At 36.1% G+C, this 24,392-nt stretch overlaps 1 long non-coding RNA gene across 1 annotated transcript in view; it reads right to left on the reverse strand.

The window, feature by feature from the left end:
- LOC113593792 (uncharacterized) overlaps positions 1-24,392 on the reverse strand; it is a 45,217-nt gene that overhangs the window by 13,384 nt on the left and 7,441 nt on the right. The window contains exon 2 of the long non-coding RNA XR_008290535.1: positions 9,769-9,869. This is a non-coding gene — a long non-coding RNA (uncharacterized LOC113593792). The remainder of the gene's footprint in view (positions 1-9,768; positions 9,870-24,392) is intronic.

The raw sequence follows: 24,392 nt of genomic DNA on the forward strand, positions 1-24,392 counted from the left end.
TATAGATGGGTCTTGCTTTTTCATCTACCATGTCACCCTCTGCCTTTTGATTTGAGCATTGAGTCCATTTATATTCAAAGTAATTGTGCTTATTGCTATGTACTTCTTGCCATTTTTGTTACTTGTTTTATGGTTGTTTCTGTAGTTCTTTGCTGTTACTTTCTTCTCTTGCTCTCTTCTCTCATGGCTTGCTAGCTTTCTTTAGTGATATACTTGGATTCCTTTCTCTTTATTTCCTGCATATCTGTTACCATTTTTTGACTTGAGGTTATCATTAGGTGTATAGATAACATCTTATGCATATAGCAGTCTGATATAAATTGATGGTTAATTCAATTTGAACTTACTCTTCTCTCCCCTCCACCTCATCCTTTAGGTATATGGTGTCATAATGGGTGCCCTTTTGTTTTTTTGAATCCCTTGACTGATTTTTACAGATATACTTATTTTTACTGTTTTTGTGCTTCCTACTTTTCTTACTCCTACTTATGGTCTTTCCTATACATTCAGAGTCTCCTTTACCATTCCTTGTAGGGCTAGTTTGGTGGTAATAAATTCCTTTAACTTTTCCTTGTCTGGGAAACTCCTTCTATTTTGAATGGTAGCTTTGCTGGGTTGAGTATTTTTGGTTGCTGTTTTTTCTTTAAGCATTTTGAATATATCCTGCCACTCCCCTCTGGCCTGCAAAGTTTCTGCTGAAAATCCACTGGAAGCCTTATGGGGTTTCTTTTGTATGTGACTGTTTTCTTTTCCCTTGTTGCTTTTAAATTCTCTTTAATACTACTTTTTGTCATCTGAATTACTATGTGTCATGGTGTGGACCTCCTTGGGTTGATTTTGTTGGGGGATATCTGCCTTCTGGATCTGGATTTCTGTTTCATTCCCCAGATTGAGAAACTTTTTAGCTATTATTTATTCAAATCAATTTTCTGCCCCCTTTTCACTCTCTTCTCCTTCTGGGATCCCTGTAATGCAAATGTTATTATGCTTGATGGTGTCATTGAGTTCCCTTAGTATATTTTCTCCTATTGTTACTTTTCACTCTTCTGTTCAGTTTGATTACTTTCAGTTACTGTATTCCAGATCACTGATCCATTCTTCTGCTTCCTCTAGTCTACTATTTATTCCATCGAGTCTATTTTTAATTTCGTTTATTGAGTGCTTCATCCCTGATTAGTTCTTTCTGTATTTGTTGAGGGTCTCATCAAGTTTCTCCATGCTCTTCTCAAGCCCAGTGAGTATCTTTATGACCATTACCTTAAATTCCTTTCAAGTAAATTACTTAGCTCTGTTTTGTTTACCTCCCTTGTTGTGATTTTTGACCTGTTCTCTTGTTGTTTGTTTCATTTGAAACCTACTACTTTGTCTCTTCATTTTGACTAACCACCTATGTCAGTTTCTATGTGTTAGGAAAGTCTGCTACATCTCCTGCTCTTTTAAGTAGTGTTCTTAGGAAGAAGAGGTCCTGCAGTGCAGTATTCCTCATTTACCCAAACTGATGCTTCAGGGGTATCTCCTTTGTGTGATGCATGTGCCTTGCTGTTGTGGCTGATCCACATTTACCTTCAGGCTAGTTGTCTATAATGGTTTCCTTTGCCTGTTGTAGACAGGGTTTGGTCCTTTGTTAGTGGGCCATTCTGGGCTGGCTGCCTTGTGCTTGAGTTGAGTCAGACCATGCCTTTGCCAGAGATGCAGCTGCACCAATCTGCAGGGCACTTTACCCTTGTTGTCCCTTGAGAGGTTTTCACTGGTGTAGGTGGGACCTGCAGTCAGACCAGATGTCTGCCCCCAGCCCACTGCTAGGGCTGCAGTTAGACTTATGTTCATGGTTATCTTCCCTTCTCCCCAGAGTAGCAGTCACTTTGACATGATACTGGCTTCTGTTGGGGCTGCTTGCACACTTCCATGCTTTTGACACTGCTTTGGGTGGACTCCTGGCAAAGGTGTGTTGGAGGAACCAAGTCCATAGGAGAATGCTGAAGTAGGGTGCATGGTGCCAGCAAGGTCGATACTGGTCCACTATGTAAGGAGACCTGTAGTCACCCTGGAAAACTCCTGCTGAAGCTTGGATAGAGGAGGAATGTCCACAGGAGAACTTGGGAGCAGGGTGCACTGCTACCAAGCTAGGTGGAGAGTGTTCTTGCTGCACTATCTGCTGCATGTGTATAGGCTGGGAGGTGGGAGGGAAATAGTACCTTCTAGGTCTTTTGTTTTTGAAGTTCCCAAAGATCCCTGCTCCTCTAGCACATGCTCTGAGATTAGTAAATGAATCTTCCTGTATACCTCAGGCATTTTTTAAACTGCTGCTTCTATGCTATATCTCCAGTGGGGCTGTTTGTTGTGCTGTTTCTTTAATTTTTTTTTTTTAACGTTTATTTATTTTTGAGACGAGAGAGACAGAGCATGAACAGGGGAGGGGCAGAGAGAGAGGGAGACACAGAATCCGAAACAGGCTCCAGGCTCTGAGCGGTCAGCACAGAGCCCGACGCGGGGCTCGAATTCACGGACCGTGAGATCATGACCTGAGCCCAAGTCGGACGCTTAACCGAACAGCCACCCAGGCGCCCCTTGTGCTGTCTCTTTAAGGGTGAGGAGTCAGTTTCCTATTGCCTTCCTGGCTCTTTGACAGCCAAGTGGCTGAATTTTAAAGTTCTAGGTGTTAAGCCCCACTAATTATAACAAGTCACACAGGCCCTTCTGGTTTCAAAGCCAAATATTATAGGGATTTGTCTTCCCAGTACAGGTCTCCCATGCCTGGGTGCCTGGTGTACGAGTCTATTTCTCTTCCCTCTCCGTGCCCATGGCATTCCCTCCCCTCCTCTGCCCCCCCCCCCCCGCCCCCACCAAGAAAAACAGTCCTACACGTTAGTTTGGCTCCCAGCTATGCCCTTTCTACTCTCTTGAATGTGGCTTCTCTACATTTAGCTGTAGAGAGTCTGTTCTGCCAGTCTTTGGGTTGTTTTCTGAGTTATTTACACTGATGTAGGTGTTACCTAGTTGTATTTGTGGGACAAGGTGAGTTTAGGATCCTCCAACTTGACCATCTTTTCCAGAAGTAGTCTATAGATTGTTGTCTTATTTGAGTCTCTTTAAAAGGTAATGATTTGAACAGAAATAAAAACCATATAGAGTAGGGTTTATGTGTGAAAGCAAAATGTGTGACAACAATAGCACAAAAGCCTGGAGAGAAAAAATGAAAGTATATAATGCATGAAATGGTATAATATTTAAATATAGACTGAAAAGAAACACTATTAACCCTAGAATAATTACTAAAAATATCTACAAATCTAAACAAAAAATTACAGCTAATAAAAAGCCAACTCTGCCAATTAAGGGTAATCACAAAAATAATCAGTTAATCCAAATAAGACAAAGAATGGAAAATTATAACAAACAGATAAAACAAATAGTAAAATAATAAAATCAATATAACCATATTAATCACATTAAATGATGTAAAATACATCAATTAAGAGGCAGATATTGGATACAAAAAGCAAGACCAAACTATATTGCCTATGAGAAGTCTACTTTAAATATCAAAACACAAATTGGTTAATAGTGAAAGGCTAGGAAAGGATAATGCACAGAGGAAAAAACTTAGAAAGATAGAAATGATCAGTGGAGCAGAATAGTGAGTCCAGAAACAGATTCACACTTAAAAGCAAGCAACTGACTTTTGAAAAATGTGCAAAAGCAATTCAATGGGGAAAGGATGTTGCTTTCAACAAAAGATGCAGGAACAAGTGCATATCAAGATGCAAAAGAAAAAACTTCAGTGTATATATCATGCCATATAGAATAATTAACTCGAAGTGCATCATTGACATAAATCAAGAGCTATAATATTTATTTAATTGTTTTTAATGTTTGAGAGCGAGAGAGAGAGAACATGAGTGGGGAAGGGAAGAGAGAGAAAGATGGAGACACAGAATCTCAAGCAGGCTTCAGGCTCTGAGCTGTCAATACAGAGCCAGACGTGGGGCTCAAACTCACAAACCGTGAGATCATGACCTGAGCCAAAGTTGGTCTCTCAATGGACTGAGCCACCCAGGTGCCCCAGAGCTATTATTTCTGGATAAAAATTTTTATAATCTTAGGTGAAAGTTTCTTAGATATAATACCAAAAGCACAATCCATAAAAAAAATTGATAAATTGTACATTAATTTAAAAACATTTGCATTTTGTAAAACACTTAGGAGAATGAAGAGACAAGCCATATACTGGGAAAGATTTTTGCAAATCATCTGATAATTTTTATCTAGAATATGTAAAGAACATTCAAAACTCAATAATGAGAAGACAACCCAACACAAAGTGGGTAAAAGCTTTGAACAGACACTTTACCAAAGAAGATAGACAGATGGTAAATAAATGTGTGAAAAGATCATCAATGTTGCTGGTACACAGGGAAAGGTAAAGTAATACTCCAATGAGACAATAGTACATTCCTTTTAGGATGATTAAAATTTACAAGACTGTTTCAAGTGTTGGTAAGGATGTAGAGAAACTTGAACTCTTCTACATTGCTGGTGGTGGTGTAAAATGTTTAACCAGTTTGGATAGCAGTTAGGTTTTTAGAAACTGCCAAACAGATAATTCTGTCATTTCACCTAAGAGAAATTAAAGGGTACATCCATACACAGATTTTTTACATAAATATTAAGAGCAGATTTGTATTATTTATAGGCATGACAATGTGGATGAATCTCAAAATAATTATGTTGAATGAAAGCAGACCAAAAAAGAATACATGAAGTATGATTCAACTTAGAGAAAATTCTAGATGATACAAACTAATCTAGAGTAATAGAAAATGAATCAGTGGTTGCCTGGAATAAGAAATGGTAGAAGGTGAGATTATAAAGGTGTATAAGTTCATTGTGGGTGATAGATATGTTTATTATTTTGATTGTAGTGATGGTTTCACAGGTAAATATACGAAAAGTTATCACATTGGACTCTAAATATGTGTTTCTTCTTGTATGTTAATTTCTTTATTGATGTAATTATTGATATTGTGAAACTTAGGTCTCTGTTCAAAATGAGAGAGAGATACTAAGCAAAACAAATTTAGCCATGTCCAAAGTATTTAAATATATCAAAAACTGAGTTATATAGCCAGGTTTCAGACCTGAAGATAGAGAACAGAAAAATGTAGGTTCAAGAAGCCTGAAACTTGAGCTCACCCTGGCACTTGTTTAGTATGTATAGTTGGAGCCATGTATTTTCATAATGACGAACATAACTGTTGAGTTGAATTTTGTCTTGAAACTAAAATAGCTATCAGTGTGAGATATGTGGAGCCCAATTATAGATGAATGAAGTCATAATTGTAAGTTGCTTAATATAGTAATTATTAAGGCAGATGTACAGTAATTAGTTTATAGCATTAAGATTTGGTGATTTTTTTTCAATACCTTTGAAAAGAGAAGTGGGTGTGGAAAGGCAGAATTGGGTGTGGAATCTGAAGTGTTTTTAGGATTTTTCTGCATCAAACCAGGGCTTGCATATTGGCAAGCAATGCTAGTGACAGAAGATTCAGGCTCAAGAATCACAGAGAACAGAATGTGTGGTAGTGAAAGAGCTAGATGATAAAACTGGGCAATGAAATGTATGGCTTTTGAGTGGGATGTCAATACATAAGAGAACATACATGTCAATATATAAAAGTATCACTACTAATTTGCTGCCAGTAGTTAACTGATAAGTTATAACAAATAAGCAAAACTTTGAATCAATTTCTCAGAATATCTATAGTTTCAGGATGTAGAATGTCAAGTAGTACCAAGAACAGAGATTTGAGAGTTGGGCAAACTTGTGTTGGAATCCCAGGTTGACCACATATCAACTGTATTATCACTAGTAAGATGTGTGGTGTCCTTACGTGTCAAGTGGAAATATCCACCTTTTTAAGGTAAGAGAGCTAGCAGAGGTAGTGTATATAAAGTACATAGTACTTTAGGCCACTTTACCCTACCGTGGGAATTTGCTCTAAGGTATAAAATGGTCCTGAAAATTGAAAGACACTTTCAAACACTTTCAAACCATACTCTTCAGTGTTATTGTAAGAATTCTAGGCATTCTCTATAAAGTACCTAGTATGATGCCTTGTACATGGCACAAAGTAGGTGCTCAATAAATGATAGCTCGTATGCACATTATTAAAGAAACTTAGGTAAGGATCTGAATTAGGAGTCAGAGGACCTGGTCCTAGTTGTATTTCTAGCACCAATAACAGCTGTGTATCCTTTAACAACTCACTTGTCATTTCTCCTTTTTGAGATAATTACCTCTAATGACACTTCTACCTTTGTAATTCTATAGCTTACTTCCTTTTTCTGTTTTTTTTCTTTTAAATTGAGGTATAGTTGACACACAATGTTACAGTATTTCAGGTGTACAATATAGTGATTTGACAAATTTATATATTATACTATGCTCACAACTATATCTTCTGTCATCGTGCAATACTATTACAATATCATTGACTATATTCTCTCTGACTATATTCGTTCTTATGCCTTACTGATTCCATAATTGAAAGCCTGTATCTCCCTCTCCCCTTCCCCCTTCTTTCCCATCCCCCCATCCTGGCAACTATGTTTGTTTTCTGTATTTATGGGTTTGTTTCGTGTGTTTTATTTTTTAGATACAAGTTAAATCATGTGGTCTTTGTATTTCTTTGTCTGACTTATTTTACTTAGCATAATACCCTCTATGTCCATTCATGTTGTCACAAATGGCAAAATTTCATTATCATTTATGGCTGAGTAATATTCTTTGTGTCTGTGTGTGATTGTACGTGTATACACAACCCACATCTTCTTTATCCATTTATCTATGAATGGACACTTAGGCTGCTTCCATACATTGGCTATTGTAAGTAATGGTGCAATAAACACAAGGATGCATATGTCATTTCAAATTACTGTTTTTGTTTTCTTTGGGTAAATATGCAATAGTGGAATTACTGGATCATATGGTGGCTGCATGCTGTTAACATTCCCACCAGCAGGGAACAAAGATTCCTTTTTCTCCATGTCCTCACCAAAGTTGTTGTTTCTTGTCTTGTTGATACTAGCCACTTTGACTGGAGTGAGGCGATCTCACTGTGGTTTTGATTTGCATTTTCTGGATTATTAGTGATGTTGAGCATGTTTTCATATGTCTGCTGGCCATCTGTCAGTCATCTTTGGAAAAATGTCTTTTCAGATCCTCTGTTTTTTTAAGCTTATTTATTATGAGAGAGAGAGAGAGAGAGAGAAAACTCAGGAATGAGCATGCCCGAGACAGGAAGTGGGGAGGGTCAGAAAGAGGGAATCCCAAGCAGACTCCACGCTGTCAGCATGAAGCCCAATGTTGGGCTCAAACCCATGAACTGTGAGATTATGACTTGAGCCAAAATCAAGAGTGGAACACTCAGCTGACAAACCACCCAGCTGCCCCCCCCTGCTATTTTTTAAATCAGATTATTTGGGTTTTTTTGGTGTTTAAGTTTTTTTTAATGTATTTTAGATATTAACTTCTTAGTGCATATATCATTTGCAAATACCTTCTCCCATTCAGTTGATTTCCTATTAATTTTGTTGATTGTTTTCTTTGCTGTGCAAAAGCGTTTTATTTTGGTATAGGCCTAAGAGTTTATTTTTGGTTTAGTTTCCCTTTCCTGAAGGGACATATCTAGAAAAATGTTGCTAAGGCTGATGTCAAAGGTTATTTCCTATGTTTTCTCTTAGTAGTTTTATGGTTTCAAGTCTAATATTGAGGTCTCGAATCCATTTTTAGTTTATTTTTGTGTATGGTGTAAGAAAGTGGTCCAGTTCCATTTTTTGCATGTAACTGTCCAGTTTTTCCAGCACTATTTATTGAAAAAGACTGTCTTTTCTCCATTGTGTATTCTTACCTCCTTCATTGTAGATTAATTGACCATATAAGTGTAGGATTATTTCTTGGCTTTCTAATGTGTTCCATTGATCTATGTGTCTATTTTTTTGCCAGTGCCATACTATTTTGATTACTATAGCTTTGTAGTAGATCTTGAAATCTGGGATTGTGATACTCCCAGCTTTGTTACTTCTCATAATTGTTTTGGCTATTGATGTTCTTTTGTGGCTTCATTCAAATTTTAGGATTATTCTAGTGTGAAAAATGCAATGGTTATTTTGATAGGGATTGCATTGAGTTTGTAGATTGCTTTGGGTCATCTGGCCATTTTAACAATATTAAACCTTCTACTCCATGAGCATGGAATATCATTCTATTTGAGTCTGCAATGTCCTTTTATCAGTATTTTATAGTTTTCAGAGTACAAGTCTTTCACCTTCTTGGTTAAGTTTATTCACAGGTATTTTATTCTTTTCGTACAATTATAAATGGAATTGTTTTCTTAATTTGTCTTCCTGCTCCTTTGTTATTAGTGTGTAGGCATGCAGCAGATTTCTGTATGTTAATTTTGTATTTTCCAACTGAATTCATTTATTTTAATTGTTTTTTGGTGGATTCTTTAAGGGTTTGTATGAATTATGTCATCTGCAGATAGTGCAAGTTTTATTTCTTCCTTAACAATTTGCATGCCTTTTATATCTTTTTCGTATCTGATTGCTATGGCTAGAACTTATAGTGCCCTTTTTCTGTTCTTAACTTTGTATTGTTTTCTTTTTCATAATTAAAAAGAATAAAAATTCAAGCAGTGAATGAAGAATGAAATGTTGGTTTTCTCATCCAAATCCTTAACCACTATCAACTGTCTGTTGTGTAATCTTTAACTAAATTTGTGTGTGTGTGTTTACTTTCACACACAAAAAAACACAGGTTATTCTAAACATACTGTTCTATATCTTAATTGGTTTTTTTCCAAGTAATAATTTATCTTGAAGATTTTTTCACATCATATAGACCTATCTGCTACATTTTGTTTTTTGTCAATAACTTAGTAGTAGGTATGTTATATTCCTAATAAGTGGAAGTAATACAGTTTATTAGTCCTCTATTAATGCACATACAGCTTATTTTTCCTTTGCTTTAAAAACAATGCAGGATTCATTTATCTGTGCACATTCTTTTTTGCATATGCATACAATTACAAGATGTATTTTTAGAAGTTGAATTTCTAGGTCAAAGGTGTGTGCAGTAAAATTTTGATAATCTCAAAAAGAGGTCCTCCAAGAGAATGAACACATTTATATGGCCACTAGCTATGTATTGGTAATTATCTCTCCATACACTTACCAACACTGTGATAACTTGTTTTTTTACAGAGATTAAGTTTTTCATTGACAGGATTTAGTTCATCCTCTATTAATCACATTTTTTTCCCTGTAGAAATGACTTGACTTGACAAACATTTAGTCTCGTAAAACTTTATTGTGTGTGAAGTATAATATTAGATGTTTGGAGAAGTCAGAATTCATTAGATACAGTCTCTGCTTCTGACCAGATGCTAACACAATTGACGGAGGCAGACACATTCTGGCCTCAGATTACCTTTCCCACCTTATCTATTTGTAATAACTTTTGTGAGCACTGTGGGACTGAAAATGAGCAAGTTTCATGAATATTTTAAGTGAGTACTAGAAGTTTCATGAATATGTTAAGTAGGTGTGAGAATTTCCATGAATATATTAAGTAGGAGAATGATTAGCATGGATAGTGCAGCCATAGCTCACTAACCTCTATTTCCCACATGCTCATTTGCTACCTTTGCATTTTTTTCACTGTTATCAGCTAGTACAAGGAGATATGGTTGAGGATTTATGACTTACCATGTCTCTTTCATGCCTCTTACAGGTTAGCTGACTCACTATCCCAGGTGTCTATAACTAGATTAAACCACTTCTGCATCACTGTGAAAAAGAGCTCCCTTCTGGAAAACAATGATGCTTTAATGAGCAGCCGTATGCCAAAATCAGGACAACAAGGTAAATAGTAAACATAAATGAGGCTTCTGGAAGCAAAATGGATGGCAGGAGGATTGGAGACAGGTGATGAGAGTTGAGGAGAAACAACAATAGTAGCAAAATAGAAAAATGAAGACAAATATTGGCTACATTTAAGTTCTCATAGGCCTTAGGTTTTTAATATTCATCTTTATTAACTTAGGCTGAATGTGCACATGAAGTATTCTTTAACAGAGACCCATTCCTTATTAAATACTTCAAAGTAAATAAGTGCTCTCGCCTCCTCTTTGCCCTAGTCTTGGCCCCTGGGTGATGTGATTAAGGCCACTTTAGCTGTTTTGTGCAAGTAGCTGGATACCCCATAGGTGAGGGAAGAGGAAAATGACTTTTTTCTTTTTCTTTTTTCCTTTTCTTTTTCTTTTTTTTTCTTTTTTCTGCACACAAAAAGAAAGGAGGCAACTGTCTCCCATCTCTCCTGAAAGGTTTCTTTCTGACTCCAGCCCTTTGATATGCAAATAAAATCACTCCAACTACTTGATAGTCCTTTGCCTCTAGGATTTGTGACAAAGAGGTATCCCAAGGTCAGGGATACTTATTACAGGGATTACTTAATACTTCTTGAAATAGAAATACCTTTGTAGATAATGCTCCCTTCTCCAAGAACCTTTTCACCTAACCTAGGTACCTATCCTGGGACGTACCCACTTGACTTTTGGGGATAAATTTTAAATTACAGATCTAATCTTATGGTATGTAGACATGTTTCCAGAAGTGAAAGTAAGCTTTCCCTTACTTTAGAGCATATACATTTTTGTAGCTCAGAAGGCTAAAGCTTTTTGCAGGATCACTGACAAATTCTGGGAAATTTTATTTCCCCACACCTTGGTAAGGCTGCATCCTGGCATGCATTCACTCAAGCTGTTCCTGGTCTTTACTGAGATGCATTGCTTTGTGAGCAGGCAGGGATTGGGAATCCATAAACCCACCTAAGCTTAGCAACAGTTTATAATATATACTATGTATATTATATATAATTATATATATTATAGGAATATAATATATAATTATATATATTATAGGAACATATATAAGAATATATTATATATATTATAGGAACATATATATTATAAGAATATATTATAGGAATATATTGTATATATTATGTTATATATTATATATATTATATGTTATAGGAATATATATATTATGTTATAGGAATATATATATTATATATTATATGTTATAGGAACATACATATTATATATTACATGTTATAGGAACATATATATGTTATAGGAATATATATATTATATAATATATATTCCTATATATTCCTATATATTATAGGGATATATTATATAATTATATAGGAATATATATAACTATATAATGTATGTAATAGTCATTATATATTCCTTGGGAGTAAAGAAAGGGAGTTTAATTTTTGGTTTTATTTTTTGGAGGGATTTTGGAATGTGTTGTAGAGGAGCTGGCTCTTAAAAATGGACAATTGACAATTCCTGTCAAACAGAAGTGGGTTGGAAAAATTTTCAAGCGGTGCTTCTCAAAATTTCCAGTAGAGGACTCCAAAGAGCAAAAGGCAGTGACCACAAACCTCTGGGGCTGGGATTGGAGAGGTGTGTGTGTGTGTGTGTGTGTGTGTGCGCTACCACAGCCACCACCTGTAGTGGTGTTAGAGAGAATAGTTAGAAACAGACTTATCACTGCCTTGAAATTTCATTTGAATTTTGCATTCAAATTCAAATAATACAGTTTCACTTCCAAATCTTGGTGATCAAAGTTAAGAATGTCCTCGTTTCTCCTCCTTTCTTACATCCTTAGACAATAGTTCGTCTATTTAAAAAAACTGGGACATAGATGGCTCATCACAACCAGAGTCATGGAGGTTAGACTTGAAGGAAAGTATAGAGAAATGTGAATTGGTTGTTGAGTTGGGATGGGGGAGGCACATCCAGTAGCTAGTGATGGAAAAATGGTGGACCAGGCAGCACATTGCATAGGTCCTTGAATGCTGTACTAAGAAATTAGTATTTGACTTTACAGTGGATGAAAATCTAATAGTCTTGGCAAGTGAAGTGCTGAATAACATAAGCTGCAGGAGGCAGAAGGTGACTTAGAGGCAAAAAGTTCTCTAGGAAGCTATTGAGGATGAGAGAACTGTGGGCCTGAATTGGGACCTTGACTTTGGGAGAAGAGGAGGTATAGATCTGAGTTGAACTGGGAGATACAACCCACGTTGGATACAGAAGATCAGAGTGAAATGAGTACAGGATAATGCCTAGACTTGTACCCAGAGCATTTGAGAGGATGATAAATCTTCCCAGAGAATTTTTCCTTTGATATTTTCTGCTTTGTGTTTTTATCCCCCTCCCACATTGATGTTCAAATATACAAAGTATTATTATTTTAAGATCAAGTCAAATTACAAAATACACTTTTTTTATTTCTAAATTTACCAGGTAGATCTTACAATATTATAAAGGTAGATATAAAAAATTAGTTTTTCTCACTCAAAAATTACTTCATGGCTTCAAAATCTATAAAATAAAATTTCCTTAGAGGGTAGTAAAAATATCTATTAATTCTAATGGAGTGTTATATCTATTCTAACTGAGGCATAATTGCCAAAATAATAAATGCTTATTGTGGGAAAATCCAAGTTGAAATTTCCATCTCTAGAATCTCCCACCCCCTGTCAAGAGACCCACTCTTTCTAGGTTAAGACTGTTCATGGTGGTTTGGTACTTATCCCTTCAGACCTTTTATATTTATATGAATATTTAGTTTTATATACATGATATATACACAACATATATGTATACGCTATATGCAGTTACTACTGTATGTAGAAACGTATATAGTTCGGGTTTTTTTTAAAAGAAGCATGGATATTTCTCAGTTTTTTTTATTGCTTACATATAGTTGGAATACATATATAAATGTACCATAATTTAACTGTCCCCTTTTTGATAAACATTTAGGTTACTGACAAGCAAGTCTGCATTTAAAATACATCAGCTACTGGGATGCTAGTCATGGTGCAAATTAAGTCAGCTGGTGAGTGAAAATCCATCTCAAATTTTTATTTTGATAACTTTGCTTAAATTTTGTTGTTGAGAATACTCACATGATGATACCATTGATGGCAAAGATAATTACTCTCAGATTCTGTTAGTAAGAGTGAGAATTTAATTCATACCTAGAAGAAATTTGGCAATATGTATTAAGAGTTTGAAAAGAAATTACAGATCGAAAGAGATAAATCAATTTCTGGGGATAAATTTCAAAGTAATAATGCTGTAGAAAAAGACTTATGGATATTTAATAGTGTTATTAATAGAAAAAACATGAAAACATACTAATGATTAAGTAAAATACAGCACATTAATATGACTGAATTATATTTTGCAGCCAATACAACCATGTTTTCACATTTAGTTGCATGAAAAATGCTTGTGATACAATGTCAAATGAAAAAAGCTGGTGTAATCTCTTGAAATATTTTATTTATATTTTCAGTTTTCTATAGGAAACATTTTTCTTACATAAAGAATAAACCTTACTGTGATAATTTGTGCTGGAAGAAATAACAGATGTTATGAAGGCAAGGTCTTTATGAAAGTTAGTAAGGTGTCTAAGGTGTCTTCAGATAGGGGAGCATCATTTTGTTTCTGTTTGTGTGGCAAGTGGGGCAGCATCATGGGGTCTCACTCTGGATAAGAAGATGAAGGACTCACCAGGGGACTATAACACAGAAGGTGATGTTAGCCCAGTTGAGTTTTCTTGTGAATTTTTCCGGTATGAAGCACATCTCTTTTTCATCTTCTGAAAGCATCCCTCCCATGACTAACACAGATGGAGGACAAAGCCCAAATATACCACTTTGAAAACAGTTTAGAGAATTGCATTGTAGGTGAAAGCACATTTTGGAAAATTGTTCAAACCTCAAAGTTTTGAGACTTAGGGGCCAATATGAGAGAAGCTATTTTACTCTTTGAAGTTTTAAGGTGAAAGAAGGCAGAAATCTCAGATTTCTAGCAACAGTTAAGAAGTAGCAAGCAAGCACAAAATTTTATGTAGGGTTATTCTACTTGAAACAAGAATTCTACCTGTTACCTATGTCATAATTCTTGGTATTTTTAATTTTTTTTAACTTAAGGGAGAATGTCTAATCTGTAGTTCAAATAAAACTGCCAATAGTTTAACTCCATTCCTTTGACCATGAAATTAAGACACCTACCATTGCTTGATGGTAACACATATCAGTGTTACTTTTTATGATGGTTCAAAAGGTCTGTAAGATGAATAACCAAACCTAATGTGTAAGATGAACAAATGTAGTAAACTGGTTTCCCAATTTCCAACTATTCATCAAGTGGTTTTATGTGTCCTAACCTCTTCCCCCCGCTTCCTACTTCCTATTCCCCACTCTTCCCCCTTTTCCCCTTCCTCTATAAAAATTCCTACGTCCTCAGCCAAATTATGTGATTTTGGTGTAGGCAGAAAATCATAACACCTCAGTCGTGGGGTGCAGAAATCAGAGTCCTTTCTGAGCATCTTGAATTGCGTATGTGCAATTCAAAATTGCTTTCTGGCCATTAGCCTAGAAGGATATAAGCTTGAAGTTGTTTATGGTTATATTTACAGGCTTGTAGAAAAAACCCAGGGTTGGATTTCTATCTCTTGGAATCAAAGAGTTCTGACTATTTCAATGATTCTATTGGATTAGCAGTCAGAATCAGAGATAGCAGTAGGTATACAGAATTATCCTTGGGCACACTAACTTTATTTAACTCTAAAATCAATATGAGTATTTAAGGAGTAAAGCAGTAGGCACTTTGCAAAAGATGCCAAACTTCAGTTTCTTTGAAACCATTTAGCTGTGGGGAAGAGCTGGAGATGATTAGGACAGGGAGTTTGACTTAGAATTAAGAAATGAGAAGAGAGCAGTGATACCCTTCTACAGCACAGAAGCTATGTCTTGAAAAGGAATAGAAGGAATTAATTTAGAATCCCAGGCTTCCCACTTTTCATCTGCTCTCAGAAACGGAAATGGGATTGAATATATTATATAGTGATAATACAGAATTTGCCCTTTTCTGATTGCGAGAAAGATAAGCCTGTGGATAGATTTCTTGCCTATTGGTTCAGCTGAAGAAAATCCTCTTTCTATCTTATATTGCTTATATCAGTGAGGGTCCATGGAAGCTGTGGGATCCCACTTTCCTTTGCTCGACAAACACTGGGAAAGTTTTTTTTTTTCATCTTTCCTACCACCACGAAAATGTCACTCTCCAAATGGACTATTACCATCTTGGTATCCCTTAAATAGATTTCTGTATCTTAAAACATGTGGGATATATTTGAGATTAATATGTTTCACATCAAAGTCTAAGTGCTATCAGTTTTAAAAGTCAATTTGTGGAAAATCAAGTCCAAGTGGTGACTTTATTTGTACTCAGTAGAATTCTGGATTCCTCAAATTATCATTTTCTCAATTTCTAGTTTGAGATCTTGGTCTAGTCTTCCTCTGGCTAATGTATAAGTGGTATTTTGACAATTGATTCATCACTTGGGGGTGCATCAAGTATTGCCTCCTATGTGTACCTAGTATAGAATATGGGTGGTATTTATTGCTGGAAAGAACTTTTCAGACTTTACATAGAGGGAAGCACATATAAGGTACTGTGTTAGAGCAAAACACCTATAATCTTACCCTAATTCCTTAATTTATACACTGTTCCTCTTTGTTCAGGGAAGTACATTGATGAAAAAAAAATGATGGATTACACTGTTGGTACTTTAAAAGTTATTTTCCAGCATGGATACTTCCTAAATGATTACATAAGAAGAAGCCCTTGTATAATCTAACAGTGCCAATTAGGCATTGGCAGTCTTTGAAAGCTGTGGATAGCTCTGCTTCCCCTAGTGCCTGTCAGTGTTTGGTGCTGGCAGAGAGCGTTGTTTTGAAAAGGTGGTGGTGGGTAAGAAGAACTGCCTCCTACCACACCTTTGAGATGAGGGGAACAGAAGCTGTATGTGACCTCACAGGAAGAAAATGGGGTTTAGAAGAAATACTCTCTCAGGCACTGGAAGGTGACAGTGGGAGGGGCCAGGAACACTGTGGAGCCACTTGGCCTGTACCTCTCTGCAGACAAAGCAATTATGCTTTGTGGGCACTCTCAAGCCACCTTTGGCTGACCTTGATACAGACCAGTGATTCTCTCTGTACATTTTTAAAAATAATTTTACTGAGGATTAATTGATGTATGATAAGCCACATGTAAAGTATACCATTTGGTAAGTTTTGACATAAGCATGTACCTGTGAAGCTATTACCACAATCAAGTTAATAAAAACATAACTCCTAGAAGTATCCTCATGGCACCTTCATAATTCCTCTCACTAGCTACTCCCTGGTCTCCTCTACCTTCATCCCATTGTAATGACTGATTTACTTTCTGTTCCTGTAAGATTAGTTTTCATTTAATAGAATTTTCTGTGTATGAAATAATATAGTATATAGTCTCTCTTTTTTTGGGGGGGGTTTATTTCTTTAACTTAGCATAATTATTTTGAGATTCTTCCATAGTTTAACACTTATCAGTAGTTCATTTCTTTTCATTGCTGATTAGTATCGTAATGTATGTATATACCATAGTTTGTGTATTCACTCACATATTGATGGATATTTGGGTTGTTTCCAGTTCTTGGCTATTACAAATAAAGATTCTGTGAATGTTTGTGTACAAGCCCTTGGACACAAGCATATGATCATATGCTTTCTTTCTCCTGCATGCATATCTAGAAGTAGAAGTTTGGGTCATATGGTAGGTCACATTTAACTTTTTGAGAAATGTCCAAACTATTTTTCCAAAGCCCTACCAGCAGTGTATGAGATATCTAGACCTTCTACCTCCTTACCAACTTTTAAGATAAGCTTTATAATTTAATAATTAAGCTTTAATAATTTAATGATAATAGGTGGGATGTGGTACTCGTTGTAGTTTTAATTACATTATTCTAAATCTGACTATAATTGTGGAATCATTTTTCCTTTCAGTTCTTAGTTTTTGCTTCATACATTTTGCTTAATTTGTTTTTACATGCATAAATGTGTAGGGTTGTTATATTCTCTTCATGAATTAACCTGCTTATCATTATCAAATACCTTTCTTTATCCTTGACAGTATTATTTTTTTTTAAATTGTTTTAAATCTTTATTTTTGAGAGAGAGAGAGAGAGAGAAAGAGTGCAAGGCAGGGGAAGGGGGGTGGTGTTGAGGAACAGAGAGAGAGTGGGAGACACAGAATCCGAAGCAGGCTCCAGGCTCCACGCTGTCACACACAGCCTGATGTGAAGCTCGAACTCAGGAACCATGAGATCATGACCAGAGCTGAAGTCAGCTGCTTAACCAGCTGAGCCACCCAGGCACCCCTTGACAGTATTCTTTATTCTGAAATATCCTTTGATCAAATATAGCCATTCCAGCTTTCCTTTGATAATGTTAACATGGTATATTATTTTTCATTCCTTTACTTTTAGTCTGTTAATGTCTTTATGTTTAAAGTGTGTTCCTTTTGGCAGCATATAGTTTGATCTTGCTTTTTAATCCAATATGATCATATCTACCATTTAATCGAGGTATTTAGGCCATTTACATTTAATATAAGTATTGATATGTTAGGTATAAATATACCTTCTTTTTCTTAGTTGTTTCATCTATTCTTTCCCTTCTACTTTCCTTATATTCTGGATTAATTGAATATGATTCCACTTTATATCTTTCATTGGCTTGTTAACTACAACTCCTTGTTTAATTTAGTGGTGGCTTAAGGATTTATAGCATACATCTTTAATTTATTACACCTTTCACAAAATATTACATCATTTTGCACATAGTGAAGAATCTTAACCATATACTCTCATTTTTTTTTCTATAAAGAGGTAGATAGTATTTTAGGCTTTGTGTGCCGTATGGTCTCTTGGAACAAATCACCTCTACCATTGTAGCTCAAAGCAGTCATAGGTGATACATAAATGAATGAGAATGACTGTTTTCCAATAGTAGTTTATTTTAAAAAAAAGCAAGAAGGATTTGGTCTTAGTCTGTTTGGCAGCTATCACAAAATATCATAGACTGCATAGTTGATAAACAGAAATTTGTTTCTCATGGTTTTGGAGGCTTGGAAGTCTGAGATTAAGGTCAGATGAAGGCCTTCTTCCAGTTTGCAGACTTCTTGTTGTAACCTCACATGGAAGAAGGGGCAAGAGATCTTTCTGGAGCCTCTTTGATAAGACACTAATCCCATTTATGAGGGGTCCACTTCCCAGGACCTACTCATTGCCCAGAAGCCCCACCTCCTAATACCATCACCTTTAGGCAATTCCTGTTGCCAAAATTCAGCATATGAAATTTGGAGAGATAACAACATCCATACCACAACATAGTGGGCTGTAGTCTGTTGATTCCTGGTTTTAAATAGTCAGTTATCTTTATATAAAGGTATTACCATATCTGGTGTTCTTCCTTCCTTTATGTAGATTCATATTTTCCTCTCCTTCTGCCTAAAAGACCTTTTTCTTAATACATTTATTGTACTGATGAACTCCTGGTGTTGAATTTTTTTAGATTTTCTATGTGTGAAATAGTCATAATTTCACCTTCATTTGCAAAAGTTGTTTTTCTGGGTATACTAGTCTAATTGACAGTTATTTTCCTTTTGTATTTAAAAAATGTTATCTCTTTTCTCACTTGTGTTTCCAATAAGAAGTCTGCTGTCATTCTTGTCTTTATTCCTGTGTACATGTAACTTGTAGTGTTTTCTCTGGCTGCTTTTAGGATTTTTCTGTTTACTATTGGTTCTGAGCAGTTTGATTATGATGTGCCTTGGTATAGTTTTTTCATTTTTTTGTATTTTGAACTTCTTGGCTCTCTACATTTATAATATCAGTCAAATACGGAAAAAATTTTGTGTCCTTATTCTTCAAATAATCCCCTCCCCTACACACACATAAATTTCAGGGATCTACTTATTTGTATATTTGGACTTTCATGCTCTTTCCTTAATCTCCTCTTTATCCTTCTACATATTTTATTTTTGTGATTGATTCTGGAGAGTTTCTATCACAATGTCTTCAGGTTTACTAGTCTTCTTTTCTGCAAATTATACTTGGCTGTTTATCTCAACCAGTGCATTTTTCACTTCACATATTTTATTTTTTAATTCTAGAAGTGTAACTGGGATTAAAAAAATACCTTCTATGTTTCTATTTCTTAACATATGGAATAACATTATGTTTTAATTTCCTTTTCTGCTAACTTTAACATTTGTGTCAGTTGTGGGTGGGTTTTGCTTTTTCTCATAACGGGTTGTATTTTCCTGCTTTTTTGCTATGTGACTGGATTCCAGACATGGATTTTTTTACCTTGTTGGGGGGCTTGATATCTTTGTATTCCTATGAATTTTCTTGAGCTTTGTTCTGGATACAGTCCTTTTCCTTGGATATAGATTGATCCTTGTGAGTTTTACTTTTAAGATTTATTAGTTGCGTTTCAAGTAGTACTCAATCTAGAGATAACTATTTCCCACTATCAAAGCAAGAGTTTTTGGGTATTCTACCCCATTCCCCATGATTTATGAAGTTTTCCAATATGCCTATGTAAGATCAGGCAGTGTTCCTTCTTTGGGTGGCTCTTCCCCCAGTGTTAGGTCATTTCCTTACAGGCACATGTTGATCAGCACTTAGCTAAATAATCTAGGGAAAATTTTTCCAGATCTTCAGAGTTCTCTCTGTGCTATTCTTTCCTTTGCAGGAGTCTGTTCTCTAATCACCTTGGTCCCTCTGGATTTTCAATTTCATTTTCTCAACTTAGGAAGTTCAGTGGGCTCTGTCTGGTTTCCTCCCCTCTGTATTGAACACTCTCAAGAGAGTTGGGCAACTTTATCTCTTACTTACTTCCTATTCTCAGGGACCACTGTCATTCTTTGCCTGATTTCCAGTATCTTCAAAACCATAGTTTACTATATTTTGTCCATTTTTTGGTTGTTTCAGGAGGAGAGTAAAGTCTCTCCAGACTTTCAGTTATATATATTCCAGAGTGTCAGTCTTCCAAGGCAGTAGGTATCTCACAGTAGAGTGGTTAAAGTATTAGGTGTTTTAGGAGTACTTAGTAAATAAATTTCTTTGCTCATATTTAGAATGAATTAGGAGATGGTTGTGGAGCCCAAGATATAGACTGAGATCAGTTTATTTCTCATAAAATGAAGTTGGAGAAAGTAGTTAAGGTTTGCAGTCAGCTCACTAACATTTCACCTTGATTAAGAGAATAAAAGGCTGCATGGCGGTCCATCTCCCAAACCCTACAGATAAGCAACTCTGCCACCCCTGGGAAGACCTGGGATAGGCTTTGAAAGAGGCTTTGAATGTCACTGTGTAGGAGAGGTCCCTACCTGTGGAAACTAGAGGAGTGGAGATGAATGATTTTACAAAGAGAGTGGGTTCAGCAGCAAATAACTCTTGGTTCTCCCAAGTGACTTTGTACAAATTAACTGCTGACTTTATTTCTTCTTTTTTGAAGAAAGAAGCTGTTATGCAACCTTCAGAAAATTTATGTAGTGTGTATTCTCTGACCGTCCTCTACCCCACACTCTCACCCTCTCTCTCTCTTCTTGTTATAGCTACTTACAAAGCATAGGAAATTGTGGGTAGTCATTACTTCCAATTTCACAGAACATAATCACCCCCATAGTTGTGTGAATGAGAATTATAAATGATAACAAACTTGCAGTGATAATCCTGTCTTAAATCAATATTGAGGTTCTCAAGACTATTCAATTTGGATGCAAGGATGTCACCAGTGTAAGGTTTGAACTCTGACCCTACTCCAATGCCATTTCCTAGAGCACTCCCCCTGCATCAATACAGTAGTTACTAAGGAATTTGGGAAACATCCTGTCCATCTGGGTCCTATAGCCCTGTGATGGCTCCCTTGCTCTGTCATCTGTCCATTGTCGAGTTCAGAATATAAGGCACACAATCCTCCTGTCAAGTGCTTCCAAATCCAGTGTAAGCAGAAGCCTTTCAGAAGCTCAATAACAATAAACCTCCATTCATTTTCATCTCAGTTAATTAGGAATCAGCCAGCAGGTTGACAAGGTCTAGGCTGAAATTTACCTTAGCTTTGAAAGGGCTTTCTTTATACACAGTAAAAAATTAATTGGGTAAATAGAACATCAGGTGAATGATGGGAGAGAAAAAAAAGGAGAAGCATTTAATTGCACACATGATAAAAAAAAAAAAACGGCCTTTCACAAACAAATAACAACAATCTCATAGCAGTAGAAAAAGTGGAAAGGGTTGGATATTTAGAGCCCTGAGTGCTCCTCCTATGTCTTCTCTAACTACTGTATCACTTAAGTACAACTACTTTCCTTCCTTGGACTTAGTTGGCTCCTCCATAAGATCCACAGTTGTTCTCCATGCCCTTTAGTGACCTAATACAATGATAGCAATTGATATGCTCCATTTAAAATAAATTCTAGGTCTTCATTAAGCTAGGCAGATACTGTTGTAAGAAGGACAGTTCCTTTCCAAGATGTTTAGATAAATCACCATCACCTTTGCATGCCAGTCTCTCTCAGTTCCAATTTGTTCTCACTTCTGCCAGTGATCTTTTCTACAGTGCATTCTGACTTGGTCTCTTGGGTCCTGGGATAAAGTCCAAACTCTCTACCAGGGCACATATGAGCTTCCACAAAATCTCCTGCCTTGGAGATCCTGTACACAGGGCTTGAGTGTCAGCCTGCTGGATTATGTACGTTCTCAGAATGCTCTTCATTCCTTCAGACTTGGTGTGTTTGCACCTGCTCTTCCCTTGTTTTGTCCAGGAAATGCTACAAATCTTTGAAACCTTAGCTCAGGCAACTCTTCTGTAAATTCTCAAGTTCCCCAGATAGAATTGGTGACTTTCTCATCAGTCTTTCCTTGATTGCAGTCACAATGTAGTATGATTGCCTCCTCTGACAGACTGTGGATACCTTCATTCCAGGGTTTGGTTCTATTCCATCTGTATTTCTGAGGTCCAGCATGGGAATACAAAAGGGCTTATTGCATGGATGAATGAAAACAGCATTTAGAAGTAATAAAGAGGCAATTTTATAGCTATGTCATAATTTTTAAATGTCCTTATTTGAGATTGGCTTTTCTCTGATAATCTGAATTAGTGAAGGGTACTGACATTTCTGAGGATTATCTAAGAACCATGAGTCAGAAATATTCTGTGTGGAAAATTGCATTTAAGATGAAGAAAGAGTTTAGTTAGTGAACTGAGACTGCATGTTAAAGAACAGTAATTTTGAAAAAGTCATGGGTGATTTTTTTAATAGTGCTTTTATCAGCCATGGTAATAGAGCCTGGTTTATTTGATGTTAAGCAGAATTGTAGCCATGTTTCTTGCATGTCCATTACGAATTGTAATTAATGGTTTTAGAAATGGGTGGGCTTCCCCAGAGTCTATAAAATTTTGGCCCCTGAAGGTGAGGTGTTCAGAGAGAGTCTTAAGACTATCTGATGTGGTTGCTGAAAAGGGAATTCATGTATTGAGTAGGAGTACATTCAGATCAAAAGAATTTTTTTGATACTATGAATTTCTATATTTATAGATAAGAAAAATGTGGCTTGAGAAGGTGCTCCATATCTAGTCAATGAATTCAGGGTTTCTTTTCACTAGATGCCAGTAGCATCTCCATTCCCGTCCCCAGGTGTGAAAAAGCTTTCCATACATCAACAAATGTCCCTTGGGAGGAAAATTGCCCTATTGAGAACCACTGAATTAAATGAATCCATCAGTAAACATCACCTGAGGAAAGCTGAAAGGCTACACTAAATCTGTTAAATTTTTACTTTTGATATTTGTATTAAGATTAGACTCAATAAAGACTTACTCTGCATTTGCCAGTGAGGCAATGAACAAGACACTGTGCTAGGTACTGTGAAATTATAGAGAGCTGAAGAAGATATCTACTGTCTTGTTAAAAACCTACAAATGAGGACATCTTTGGACAGAAAAGCAGTGCAGAGAGAGCTGATGCAGCATAGCAGTTTATAGCATAGCATCAATGCATGCGATTTACTGGTTTTAATCACAGAATCTGGAACCATATCTGGGTTTCAAATACTAAGTACAATGTGCTCTAGCTGTTAAGTTGGAGAGGGGAGAGAACACAAGCTACTTAACTGTCTTATGCCTTCGTCTTTTTATCTGTAGAATGAAAATGATAATAAAAGACTATATCACAAGGTTCTTGTGAGAATTAGATGAATTAGTAGATTTAAGGTGTGATGCCTACTGCATAAAAAGTACTGTTAACACATTTGTTGAATCAAATAAACCATTGGCTGAGAAATGCATCATCTTTATGCACTTATGCCACTAAGATAGAAAAAAAGGCTAATAATTGTAATTTAATAAAAATATCAGTTATGGGTTGGACTCATCCTGATTTCAGAGGTGTAAAAAAAGTGCATTCTAGATTTGATGTAATATAAATGTTTAGTGTTATCATGGCTTAGTAGTCAGATTTGTATTTGAATTCTTGTGCTGCCACTTTTTAGCTTGGTCACCTTGAATCAATTATTTATTCTTTGAACTTTTTTTCTCATCTATAAAATGGAAACAATAATGCTGTTGTAGCAGACATTGAAGGATTGTAAATCACCTTAGCAAAAATGAGGTGCTTAACACATGGTACCTATTATGAACATAGATGTGTGGAAAACTGGACATGAGTGCTTTGCATGTGACATTTTGTCACATGAGAGAGTTTAATAGAAAGTGCTGTTAGGTAAGAGGATGGTGTCATCAAGGCAGGACATGAAGGTTCTCTGTCAGTTGTAGATACTAAGATCACTTTCTCTTCCCTTCCCCTTTATTATTTGAATTTTTTTTTTAATTTTTTTTTCAAGGTTTTTTTTTTATTTATTTTTGGGACAGAGAGAGAGCATGAACGGGGGAGGGGCAGAGAGAGAGGGAGACACAGAATCGGAAACAGGCTCCAGGCTCTGAGCCATCAGCCCAGAGCCTGACGCGGGGCTCGAACTCACGGACCGCGAAATCGTGACCTGGCTGAAGTCGAACGCTTAACCGACTGCGCCACCCAGGCGCCCCTATTATTTGAATTTTTAACGTATGTTCAACCCTGCATATGTGGCATTAGAGCCATATTCGACCAAATCAGAGCACTTACTGGTTAGATGGGAAGATAAGATCAATGGGAGTGGAGAGAAGAAAGGGAGACTACCATTAATGTAGTATCTTCTATATCTCAGAAATCTCACTATGTGCATTGTTGTCATAAAAACACTGTAAGGTAAATCCTATTGTTCCCATTATGGATGAGGAAACCAAGGCTTATAGAGGTTAAAAAAATTGTTTAAGGCCACATATTTAAGAAGCAGAGCTGGAT

The sequence above is a fragment of the Acinonyx jubatus genome, chromosome D1 (assembly GCF_027475565.1).
Source record: "Acinonyx jubatus isolate Ajub_Pintada_27869175 chromosome D1, VMU_Ajub_asm_v1.0, whole genome shotgun sequence".
Classification (NCBI taxonomy): domain Eukaryota; kingdom Metazoa; phylum Chordata; class Mammalia; order Carnivora; family Felidae; genus Acinonyx; species Acinonyx jubatus.